Genomic DNA, 12,152 nt, shown 5'->3' on the forward strand with positions numbered 1-12,152 from the left:
TGTTGTTACTTTTAAATAATCACCATTCTGACTGCTGTGAGATGGTATCTCATTGTGGTTTTGATTTACATTTCTTTAATGATCAGTGATGTTGAGCTTTTTTCCATATGTTTGTTAGCTGCATAAATGTCTTCTTTTGATAAGTGTCTGTTCGTATCCTTTGCCCACTTTTTGATGGGGTTGGTTATTTCTTGTAAATTTAAGTACCTTGTAAATTCTGGATTATAGCTCTCTGTCAGATGGATAGATTGCAAAAATTTTCCCCCATTCTCTAGGTTGCCTGTTCACTCTGATGATAGTTTCTTTTGCTGTGCAGAAGCTCTTTAGTTTAATTAGATCCCATTTGTCAGTTTTGGCTTTTATTGAAATTGCTTTTGGTGTTTTAGTCCTAAAGTCTTTGCCCATGCCTATGTCCTGAATGGTATTGCCTGGATTTTTTTTTTTTTTTTTTTTTTTTGGGGCGGGGTCTCGCTGTCTCCCAGGCTGGAGTGCAGTGACTGGATCTCGGCTCACTGCAAGCTCCGCCTCCCGGGTTTACGCCATTCTCCTGCCTCAGCCTCCCGAGTAGCTGGGACTACAGGCGCCCGCCACCTCGCCCGGCTAGTTTTTTGTATTTTTTAGCAGAGACGGGGTTTCACCGTGTTAGCCAGGATGGTCTCGATCTCCTGACCTCGTGATCCGCCCGTCTCGGCCTCCCAAAGTGCTGGGATTACAGGCTTCGGCCACCATGCCTGGCTCCTGGAGTTTCTTCTAGGGTTTTTATGGTTTGGGGTCTTACATTTAAGTCTTTAATCTATCTTGAGTTAATTTTTGTATAAGGTGTAAGGAAGGGGTCCAGTGTCAGTTTTCTGCATATGGCTAGCCAGTTTTCCCAGCACCATTTACTGAATAGGAGATCCTTTCTCCATTGCTTGTTTTTGTCAGGTTTGTAGAAGACCAGATCATTGTAGATATGTGGTGTTATTTCTGAAGTCTCTGTTCTGTTCCATTGGTCTATATGTCTATTTTCATACCAGTACCATGCTGTTTTGATTACTGTAGCCTTGTAGTATAGTTTGAAGTCAGGTAGCATGATACCTCCAGCTTTGTTCTTTTTGGTTAGGATTGCCTTGGCTATATGGGGTCTTCTTTGATTGCATATGAAATTTAAAGTAGTTTTTTCTAATTTCATGAAGAATGTCAGTGGTAGTTTGATGGAAATGCATTGAATCTATAAATTACTTTGGGCAGTATGGCCATTTTCACAATATTGATTCTTCCTAAGCATGAGGATGGAATGTTTTTCCATTTGTTTGTGTCTTCTTTTATTTCCTTGAGCAGTGCTTTGTAGTTCTCCTTGAAGAGGTTCTTTGCATCCCTTGTTAGCTGTATTCCTAGGTATTTTATTCTTTTTGTAGTGATTGTGGATGGAAGCTCATTCATTATTTGACTCTTTGCTTGTCTATTGTTGGTGTAAAGTAATGCTTGTGATTTTTGAACATTGATTTTATATCCCGAGACTTTGCTGAAGTTGCTTAACAACTTAACGAGTTTTGGGGCTGAGACAATGGGATTTTCTAAATAGAGAATCATGTTGTCTGCAAACAGAGACAATTTGACTTCCTCTCTGTCTATTTGAATACACTTTATTTATTTCTCTTGCCTGATAGTCCTGGTCAGAACTTCCAATACTACGTTGAATAGGAGTGGTGAGAGAGGGCATCCTTGTCTGTACCACTTTTCAAAGGGAATGCTTCCATCTTTTGACCATTCAATATGATATTGGGTGTGGGTTTGTCATAAATAGCTCTTATTATTTTGAGGTATGTTCCATCAATCCCTAGTTTACTGAGAAATTTTAACATGAAGAGATGTTGAATTTTATCAAAGGCCTTTTCTGCATCTGTTGTGATAATCATGTGGTTTTGTCTTTGGTTCTGTTTATGTGATGGATTACATTTATTGATTTGCATATGTTGAACCAACCTTGCATCCCAGGGATGAAGCTGACTTGATCATGGTGGATCAGTTTTTTTGATGTGCTGCTGGATTTGGTTTGCCAGTATTGAGGATTTTGGCATCAGTGTTCTTCAGGGATACTGGCCTAAAGTTTTCTTTTTTGTCGTGTCTCTTTCTGGTTTTGATATCAGGATGATGCTGGCTTCATAAAATGAGTTAGGGAGGAGTCTCTCCATTTCCATTGTTTGGAATAGTTTCAAAAGGCATGATAACAGCTCCTCTTTGTATTTTTGGTGGAATTCAGCTGTGATTCCATCTGGTCTTAGGCTTTTTTTTTTTGACTGGCAGGCTATTAATTACTGCCTCAATTTTAGAACTTGTTATTGGTCTATTCGGGGATTTGACTTCTTCCTGGTTTAGTCTTGGGAGGGTGTATGTGCCCAAGAATTTATCAATTTCTTCTAGATTTTCTAGTTTATTTGTATAAAAGTGTTTGTAGTGTTCTCTGATGGTAGTTTTTATTTGTGTGGGGTCAGTGGTGATACTCCCTTTATCATTTTTTATTGTGTCTATTTGATTCTTCTTTCTTTTTATTCTTTATTCATTCTAGCTAGCAGTCTATTTTTTTTTTTTTCTTTCAAAAAACCAGGTCCTGGATTCATTGATTTTTTTTGAAGGGTTTTTCATGTCTCTCTTTCAGTTCTTATCTGATCTTAATCATTTCTTGTCTTCTGCTAGCTTTAGGATTAGTTTGCTCTTCCTTCTCTAGCTTTTTAAATTTTGATGTTAGGGTATTGGTTTGAAGTCTTTCTAGATTTTTGATGTGGGCATTTTAGTGCTATAAATTTCTGTCTTCACACTGTTTTAGCTGTGTCCCAAAGATTCTGGTACATTGTCTCTTTGTTCTCATTGGTTTCAAAGAAATTCTTGATATCTTCCTTAATTTCATTATTTACCCAGGAGTCATTCAGGAGTAGGTTGTTCAATTTCTATGTAATTGTGTGGTTTGGAGGGAGTTTCTTAATCTTGAGTTCTAATTTGATTGCAGTGTAGTCTGAGAGACTATTTGTTATGACTTCAGTTCTTTTGCATTTGCTGAGGAGTGTTTTACTTCAAATTATATGGTCGATTTTAGAATAAGTAGCATGTGGCACTGAGAAGAATGTATATTCTGTTGATTTTGGATGGAAAGTTCTGTAGATGTCCATTAGGTCCACTTGATCCAGAGCTGAGTTCAAGTCCTGAATATCCTCGTTAATTTTCTGTCTCTTTGTAGATCTCTAAGAACTTGTTTTATGCATCTGGGTGCTTCTGTATTAAGTGCATATATATTTAGGATAGTTAGCGCTACTTGTTGAATTAATCTCTTTACCATTATGTAATGCTCTTTGTTTTCTTTTTTGATCTTTGTTGTTTTAAAGTCTCTTTTGTCAGAGACTAAGATTGCAACGCCTGCATTTATTTTGCTTGGAAAATTTTCCTCCATTCCTCTATTTTGAGACTATGTGTGTCTTTGCATGTAAGTTGAATATCTTGAATGCAGCACACTGATGGGTCTTCACTCTATCCAATTTGCCAGACTGTGTCTTTTAACTGGGGCATTTAGCTAATTTACATTTAAGGTTAATATTGTTATGTGTGAATTTGATCCTGTCATCATGATGCTATCTGGTTATTTTGCGCACTAGTTCATGCAGTTTCTTCATAGTGTCATTGGTCTTTATATGTTGGTGTGTTTTTGCAGTGGCTGGTACTGGTTTTTCCTTTCAATATTTAGTTCTTCCTTCAGGAGCTCCTGAAAGGCAGGCCTTGTAGTGATGAAATCATTCAGCATTTGCTTGTCTGGGAAGGATTTTATTTCTCCTTCACTTATGAAGCTTAGTTTTGCTGAATATGAATTTCTGGGTTGAAAATTATTTTCTGTAAGAATGTTGAATATTGGCCCCTACTCTCGTCTGGCTTGAAGGGTTTCTGCTGAAAGGTCCACTGTTAGTCTGATGGGTTTCCCTTTTTATTAGGTGACCTGGCCTTTATCTCTGGCTGCCCTTAACAGTTTTTCCTTCATTTTGACCTTGTGGAATCTGATGATTATGTGTCCTGGGGTTGATCTTCTCTTGGAGTATCTTAGTGGTGTTATCTGTATTTCCTGAATTTGCATGTTGGCCTGTCTTGCTAGATTGGGAAAATTCTCCTGGATAATATCCTGAGTGTGTTTTCCATCTTGTTTCCATTTTCCCCGTCTCCTTCAGGTACTCCAGTCAATCACAGGTTCAATCTTTCTATGTAGTCCCATGTTTCTTGGAGGCTTTATTCATTCCTTTTAATTCCTTTTTCTCTAATCTTTGGCCTTATTTCAGCAAGGTGGTTTTCAAACTCTGATATCCTTTCTTCTTCTTGGTCGTTTTGGCGATTGATACTGGTGTATGCTACAGAAAGTTCTCATGCTTTGTTTTTTATCTCCTTCGGGTCATTTATGTTCCTCTCTAAACTGGTTATTCTAATTAGCAGCTCCTATAACCTTGTTTCAAGGTTCTTAGCTTCTTTGCATTGGGTTAGAACATGCTTCTTTAGCTCAATAGAGTTTGTTATTACCCATCTTCTGAAGCCTGCTTCTGTTAATTTGTCCATCTCATCCTCTGTCCAGTACTGCCCCCTTGCTGGAGCGGTGTTGCAATCATTTGGAGGAGAAGAGGCCCCTGGCCTTTGGAGTTTTCAGTGTTTTTTCATTGATTCTTTCTCGTCTTCATAAGTTCATCAAGTTTTGATCTTTGAGGCTGCTGACCCTTGGATAGGGTTTTTGTGTGTACTTTTTTTGTTGTTTATGCTGTTGTTGTTGCTTTCTGTTTGTTTTCCTTTCAATGGTCAGGTCCCTCTTCTCGGGCTGCTGCGGTTTGCTGGGGGTTCACTTCCGGCCCTGTTCATTTGGTTCACTTCTGCACCTAGAGATGTCACTCAAGGAGGCTAGAGAACAGCAGAGATGGGTGCCTGCTCCTTCTTCTGGGATCTCTGACCTCGAGGGTCACCAAGCTGATGCCAGTAGGATCACTCCTGCATAGGGTGTTTGAAAATTCCTGTTGAAGGGTCTCACCCAGTTGGGTGGCACAGGGAACAGGACCTATTTAACGAAGCACTTTGTCCCTTGGTGGAAGGAGTGTGCTTCACTTGAGGAAAATCCCATCATCTGGCTGCCTGGATTCCTCAAAACTACCAGCAGGAAAGGCTAAGTCTGCTGGTCTACAGAGACTATGGCCAGTCCTCCCGCTAGGGGCTCAGGCCCAGAGAGACCACAGTTCTGTCCCTGAGCTTCTGGCTGGAGTTGTTCAGTTTCCTGCAGGGAGGCCCCAACCAGTGAGGATGGATGAGTCAGAGTCAGGTCTGAAGAGGTGCTCTGGCTGCAGTCTGCCACAGCCAGTGTGTTGGGCTGTGGGAGACACCACTTGGGACCAAGCTGTCCAGCCTCCTTGGCTCCATCAGGTGAAAAGCATGGCCTGGAGCTATAGAGATGGATGCTGCCCTTCCCCTACCCAGGAAGTTTAGTGGGTTAAGCAGTTATGAGTCCCAGTGCTGGCTGCTGCCCCTCCCGCAAGGAGCTCAGACAGCAGGCAGCTGCAGTTGCAGCTGTGGTGCTGGTTGCCCCTCTCTGGAGACTTGGCAGGCTTAAGGAGATTCTCGCTGAGAGGCAGTTGAGAATCTGCACGGCTCCAGAATTGGGACCCTGGGCCCCAGTGGCATGGGTTCGCGAGTGGGTCTTCAGATCCATGGGGTGCACAGTTCCATGGGAAAAGCATGGTTTCCCCAAGGGTTTGCATGCTCACTCCTTCCTTTGGCTGGGGTGTTGGGGCTCCCCTGCTCCCTGTGGCTGTCAGGTGGGCTACTGCACCACACTGCTCTTCCTTCCTCTCTGTGGATCATGCCAGCTGCCTAGTCAGTTCTGATGAGAGAACCTGGATACCTAGGTTGTTGGTGCAGGATTCACATGCTATTATGGTTCTTTTTGATGGGAGCCTCTGATTGTGGCTGCTTCTAGTCAGCCATCTTGCCCCCCACCCCCCCTTATAGAATTTTCAATGTCAAACTGTTCAGAATAAGAGGTCTGCCTGACCCAGGTGACCATCGCTACAGAAGAGGGCTCCTTTCCACATGAACCTCAGTCTTTGCTTTGGCATGGCAATCCAACATTCTCATGCCTTTTCTGCCCAGGAGCATGCTGGTGCAGCCAACTGAGAAGTGGATTAACAGCTCCTGAGTGCTGAGGGAAAAAGCTGCTGGCCCCCTGCCACTTGCCATGTGACCTTACTTAAGTCACTCACCCCCTCTGATTAGACTTCTTCATCGGGAATAGGGAGCAGGTGACATAAACCGCGTGGCTAGTGTACCATTTCACAAATTATCTCTTATGTAATGATAATGTTGGTCAACAGGAGCAATAGGTGTAGTCATCTTTTTGAAATAAAGCATCAGAAGAATGCAACTGGAAAAATCAGGAAGAAACAGAGAATAGAAAAGTGTTGGAGGCTGAAAGAATGAGGGTCATGACCACTGGAGGCTATATGAGTAAACAGCAAACTGTTCTCATGCAAACAGGTTGTTAGCAAACTGACAAACTGCATCTGCCACCCAGAAGGAATGCTGAGGGCAGTAGCACCCCAGGCGCAGTTTCTTGTGATTAGGCACATCTGAAGCCTGTTAGCAACAATGTGAGCTTGTGGTCAATCAAGCAACTGACCAATCATTAGCTCCTCCTCCCTGCTCTTTCTACCCAACAAATACAAAGGGCTGTGGAAGCTCAAGATCCTTACTCACTAAAAGCAAGGAGCCCCATGACCCCTTCTTTAAAAGTTTCTTTTGTCTTAAGTTTTCATTTCTGCGTTCATCCTCCTTCATTCAATCTCACAGTAACCATCGCAGAAAAGTATGAGTGGATGTCCCTCAATTGAAGAAGAGAAAGAAAGTGACAGAAAAGGCACAGATTAGTAATCAGTGAATAAAAAGTCACAAATTGCTGGATTACAGTCACAAAACCCAAAGGGAAATGTGTTCTGTCAAACACATGGGTGAACAACCAAAATCATAGAGGTCATGAAGCCCCACACGAATTTATTTAATTTATAAATTTAAGATGACCATGCCTTCTTCTCCCTTGTAAACTAATTATTATATTGGGGCTAATAAGGTGAAGTTGTGGGGTGATTTACTATAACTATAAAAATTTCACTTTCTTAAAACACCTCTTTTTTTCCACTTCCTGGTACCTGCAACTCCTTTGCCTGAAAACAAGATAATAGAGCTACTGACCTTCATACTCATGAAAATGACTCACACCAGGTCTGTTTCTAGGAGCTGTGTTGATAAGGAGGCAGAGGAGCGAGCAAGAGGGCATCAAACTACAAGGAAAATGACCTAAGGGATGTGGCAGAGGTGGGGGACGAAATGATCTGGAGTCACCTTCATATCTGTTGGGAACAACATTCCTGAATTTCTGTTGAGACTGCTGAGAAATATGAGAATAATAAAAAAAGAGACATGTAAATCTAGAAAAATCAGCTTCCAGACAATGTATAACCTCTTGGCAGTTTTTTAAAATGCTAGGATTATTATTTCTATTATGAAGAGAAAATTGAGTATAACAAATAAATTCCTGGTTTCCACAGCAAGTTCAACTTCTTCATGCTGGGCATAAATAATACATATAATATATTTTTGTTACTGAAAATGTTTTCAATTATGTCACATACATTAAAGACTGAGAATTACATTAATGCAATATTGAAGTTATTAATATGAACTTTCAAGGAGATTATTTTTCCTGAAGCTCAGGAGTTTTAACTGAGAGTAATTGTTTTTTTTTGTTTTTTTTTTTTTTTTTTTCTGAGACAGAGTCTTACCCTGTCACCCAGGTTGGAGTGCAGTGGCACGATATTGGCTCACTGCCACCTCTGCCTTCCGGGTTCAGTCAATTCTCCTGCCTCAGCCTCCCAAGTAGCTGGGATTACAGGCACCCCCACCATACCTGCCTAATTTTTGTGCTTTTAGTAGAGACAGGGTTTCACCATGTTGGCCAGGCTGGGCTCGAACTCTGAACTCATGATTTGGCTGCCTCAGCCTCCCAAAGTGCTGGGATTACAGGCATGAGCCACTGTGCTCAGCCAACTGAGAGTAATTTTTAACAGCAATGTAGAAAAAGAATCTTCGTATGTGCAAAATAGTTTCATTTTTAAAAATTGTTAGATTTATGTGGATTGTTAGCTTTTAGGTTGTAACGATCATTCCATTACCAAAAAGAAATATACCTATCAACTTTTTCTATTGATAAACAGTTTGTGCATTTGGTTTTTGTTTTGGGTGGTGCATACAAGAATAATTAAGAATATTAATAGCACTCTGGATGGATTTCAATTATTCATGGTATTCCTATATGCTCTTAGAATGAGTGGATAATGACCAGGGATTTCCCAGAGTGGTGGAATTTCCAATTATGAGTTTTTTAGATAGGAAATATAGGAAGCTTGATGCAGTCAGTGAATCATCTCATGAAGCCACACTTTCCTTATCCACATTGAAAACACAATCCTTTTACCCTCTGTCCACCACTAAGCACCTCAAAGGTTGGCCCCAGCAAGGAACTTTACTCACTCAAACCATCTCTGGGCAAAGAAAATTCATGGAAACATATCACTACTAAAGGAATTATCTGGGTCATAAACTAAAAAAGAAAAACAAATGCAAGGAAACTACATTTTAATTCCCCATTAAGCCATATGAAATGTGTATTCGGCTAATGTACCTAATATAGGCTAGCAGTTCAACCAGAGGAGCTGCTCAGAGGATATTGAAATAAGTCATTTTGGTAATTCTAAAGAGTTTCTGTAGATATGCACTGGATTTCTTTTTAATTATTCTGCATCTGTTTAGAGATATGCAATTTCCATCTATGTAATTGGATTTTAAGTACTTTTACATTACTATAAATAAAGTGTTACATGCAATTACATTGAAAAATCTGCAGTGCAAAAGCAAGCTGCAGCCCACAGGTTACCGCACTTTAGCATATGGAGGATGCGCTTCTTATGGGGTGATGATAGTCAAATGAAAAAGAACACTTTACTCCTTGAGCTGGATAATAGACTGATTATATTTAAAGCATATTCACTTCCCACAGTCATCTGGTAGGGAAGATGGAACTGCTCAAACTTCATCTCCACTGGACAATATCGTGACTGGAAGGAATTATTAGTGGAAGAAAAGTATGAACTCACCCAAGAGCCAGATCCAGAATGCTAATCGGAGTTTTGAAGAGATAGATTTATTTTTGTCCTGCTTTCAGATCTGTTTTGTTTTTTTCCCCCCAGTATAAAAGCTGTGACTTTCAATCTGTGGGGAAAATTTTGGGAAAAGGATTATGAGATATGTGTCCTTAGTATAAGTCTGAACCCCTTTTGGCATTAGCCCATACCACAGGAGGCCACGTTCAAGCCCTCTTTCTCCAGTTTCAGCTGGTAATAATTTCACATTCTTTCTCACAGCTACCAGTGCAAGAGGCAGCTAATCCTAAAGGCTTTTGTTAGGAAAGGTGCTCGATTGAACAAACACATGGCAGACAGGGGCATTGGAGATCACTTTTACACAGTGATATTTAAAATGAGGGAAGTTTAAGTAAGTTGCTTGAGATGCAGCATACTGCCGGCAAGCTCACTGGCACCCTCCATCAACTCAATTCCTCCTTTCTTTCCATATTCTTTCCTCTGTGTATGCCAAAAGGGCTCTACATTTTAGCAATGGGTTTTTTGTTTTTTTTGTTTTTGTTTTTTAAATACATTTTGTGCTATTGCTAAAGCTAATGCCTGTTTCATGGCTCGTCCAGCACTATCACCTGCCCTCCTCTCCATATCCTTTCTTGTTTTAAGACAACTCCAGCTCCCTCCAGAAAGTTTATTTAACATGCTATTTACTTAAATTTTTTTTAACTGCAAAGTAGAACAAGAATCATCCTCTTTGCAAAATATTCCCATTAAAGAAATTGTTAGGCCGGGCGCAGTGGTGTGTGCCTATAGTCCCAGTTATAATATTTGGGAGGCTGATGGAGGAGGATTGTTTGAGACCAGGAATTCTGGGCTGTAACGCTCTATACTGATTGGGCATCCACATTAAGTTTGGTATCAATGTGATGAGTGAGGGACCACCAGATTGCCTAAGGAGGGGTGAACTGGTCCAGGTCGAACATGGAACAGGTCAAAATTCCCATGCTCCTTAGTAGTGGGATCGCACCTGTGAATATCCACTGCACTACAGCCTGGACAACATAGCCAGACTCTGTCTCTAAAATATAAATAAAAATTGTCAGATTTATGAGGGTTGTTAGCTTTTAGGATGCAACAATTATTCCATTACCAAAGATAAGGATACCTATCAGCTTTTTTTTTTTTTTTTTTTTATTTTTTATTTTTTTATTTTTTTTATTTTTTTTAATTTTTATTATACTTTAAGTTCTAGGGTACATGTGCATAACGTGCAGGTTTGTTACATATGTATACATGTGCCATGTTGGTGTGCTGCACCCATCAACTCGTCAGCACCCATCAATTCATCATTTATATCAGGTATAACTCCCCAATGCAATCCCTCCCCCCTTCCCCCTCCCCATGATAGGCCCCAGTGTGTGATGTTCCCCTTCCCGAGTCCAAGTGAACTCATTGTTCAGTTCCCACCTATGAGTGAGAACATGCGGTGTTTGGTTTTCTCTTCTTGTGATAGTTTGCTAAGAATGATGGTTTCCAGCTGCATCCATGTCCCTACAAAGGACGCAAACTCATCCTTTTTTATGGCTGCATAGTATTCCATGGTGTATATGTGCCACATTTTCTTAATCCAGTCTGTCACTGATGGACATTTGGGTTGATTCCAAGTCTTTGCTATTGTGAATAGTGCCGCAATAAACATACGTGTGCATGTGTCTTTGTAGTAGCATAATTTATAATCCTTTGGGTATATACCCAGTAGTGGGATGGCTGGGTCATATGGTACATCTAGTTCTAGATCCTTGAGGAATTGCCATACTGTTTTCCATAATGGTTGAACTAGTTTACAATCCCACCAACAGTGTAAAAGTGTTCCTATTTCTCCACATCCTCTCCAACACCTATTGTTTCCTGATTTTTTAATGATTGCCATTCTAACTGGTGTGAGATGGTATCTCATTGTGGTTTTGATTTGCATTTCTCTGATGGCGAGTGATGATGAGCATTTTTTCATGTGTCTGTTGGCTGTATGAATGTCTTCTTTTGAGAAATGTCTGTTCATATCCTTTCCCCACTTTTGGATGGGGTTGTTTGTTTTTTTCTTGTATATTTCTTTGAGTTCTTTGTAGATTCTGGAAATTAGCCCTTTGTCAGATGAGTAGATTGCAAAAATGTTCTCCCATTCTGTAGGTTGCCTGTTCACTCTGATGGTACTTTCTTTTGCTGTGCAGAAGCTCTTTAGTTTAATGAGGTCCCATTTGTCAATTTTGGCTTTTGCTGCCGTTGCTTTTGGTGTTTTAGACATGAAGTCCTTGCCCATGCCTATGTCCTGAATGGTACTACCTAGATTTTCTTCTAGGGTTTTTACGGTATTAGGTCTAACATTTAAGTCTCGAATCCATCTTGAATTAATCTTCGTATAAGGAGTAAGGAAAGGATCCAGTTTCAGCTTTCTACTTATGGCTAGCCAATTTTCCCAGCACCATTTATTAAATAGGGAATCCTTTCCCCATTTCTTGTTTTTGTCAGGTTTGTCAAAGATCAGATGGTTGTAGATGTGTGGCATTATTTCTGAGGACTCCGTTCTGTTCCATTGGTCTATATCTCTGTTTTGGTACCAGTACCATGCTGTTTTGGTTACTGTAGCCTTGTAGTATAGTTTGAAGTCAGGTAGCATGATGCCTCCAGCTTTGTCCTTTTGACTTAGGATTGTCTTGGCAATGCGGGCTCTTTTTTGGTTCCATATGAACCTTAAAGCAGTCTTTTCCAATTCGGTGAAGAAACTCATTGGTAGCTTGATGGGGATGGCATTGAATCTATAAATAACCTTGGGCAGTATGGCCATTTTCACGATATTGATTCTTCCTATCCATGAGCATGGTATGTTCTTCCATTTGTTTGTGTCCTCTTTGATTTCACTGAGCAGTGGTTTGTAGTTGTCCTTGAAGAGGTCCTTTACATCCCTTGTAAGTTGGATTC

Source organism: Piliocolobus tephrosceles, chromosome X (genome assembly GCF_002776525.5).
Source record: "Piliocolobus tephrosceles isolate RC106 chromosome X, ASM277652v3, whole genome shotgun sequence".
Taxonomy (NCBI): Eukaryota; Metazoa; Chordata; class Mammalia; order Primates; family Cercopithecidae; genus Piliocolobus; species Piliocolobus tephrosceles.